Genomic DNA, 1,257 nt, shown 5'->3' on the forward strand with positions numbered 1-1,257 from the left:
CCACAGACATCTGCAGCCTACTCATTTAAGAAGAACAAAGTGGCAGAAAAAGATTGTCATTAGTAACAAAGAAAAGAACTATGTGTAAATGTAACATATACTCTCATAATACCACCATGTTTCATTTGGCAAAGGTGCAACCAATGATTTTTTCAAGTTTCTGTCCATGTTATACATATACATTTTATACATAATACATGTGTATTAAGAACTTTTGCAACCATCAGATGCTCTCTAGACTGTTGCCAAGAGCCTGTTGAATGCATGGGAATTAAGGGCAGGAAGTCATAATATTACATCTTATTGTGTACACATTGTGTAGATAATATGTGCCTTACTATTGGAGTATCATCTTAGGAATTAAAGGCAGTACTGTATATTTAAGATCATAATACAATTATGTACCTTATAGACAGGAACTAAGGGCAGTACAGTCAGAATATTAGATAATGATATTTTAAGTGCCTTAGTTATTGGACAGGAATTGAGGGCAGTATAGTCAGAATGTTTCTCTCTCTCTCTACAATGAGTTGTCCAAGTACAGAAGGAGAGAAAAAGTAGAGAGAATTCTTAATCACTACATCCAGTAGAAAGGGGTTCCCTAAAAACCCTCAGTTGTATCACTTCACAGTTTACCTGATCAGCTGGCATGTTGCCGGCAGGCAGCATGCTCCAGGACCTGGTCTTTGTGGTTTCTGCACAACAAAAACAGTAGACAATTAATTATTCAATTGCTAACCACATATCAAATTGCAGATGGCATCCAAGCATGGCATTCATTTAATAGGAGATTTTACTATCACCTGAACTTTACTGTCAATGGAACAGCATATTACAAAATTTAATGTATAGTTTTTCAAAAGCCTTGTCCAATCTTTGATCACTGGAAGGAAGACTGTCGTCATAATGGACTATGTAGAAATTTACATCTATTAGGTAAGTAAACATACATTTTTATCATCACACTAGCTCCATGAGTGGTATGTCAACTAACAACATCAATGCCACACATATCAGACTATCACATGTACACAAAGTGCCTAATAGTAATACCTATTGCATCAGATAAAAGAACAAGAGGGCACCAGATGGAACTAAGTAGGATGCCGGCAAAAACAAACACAAGACTTTTACTTGTTCACCATAAGAACGGTATGCTGGTGGAACAGTCTACGGGAAGAAGTGATTACAGCTCCCAGCGTGAACTGTTTTAAAACCAGATTTGACAATCATATGAGACTACATCCAGTAGTATAT

The sequence above is a fragment of the Branchiostoma belcheri genome, unplaced genomic scaffold (genome assembly GCF_001625305.1).
Source record: "Branchiostoma belcheri isolate BF01 breed outbred unplaced genomic scaffold, Haploidv18h27 scaffold11, whole genome shotgun sequence".
Lineage (NCBI taxonomy): Eukaryota > Metazoa > Chordata > Leptocardii > Amphioxiformes > Branchiostomatidae > Branchiostoma > Branchiostoma belcheri.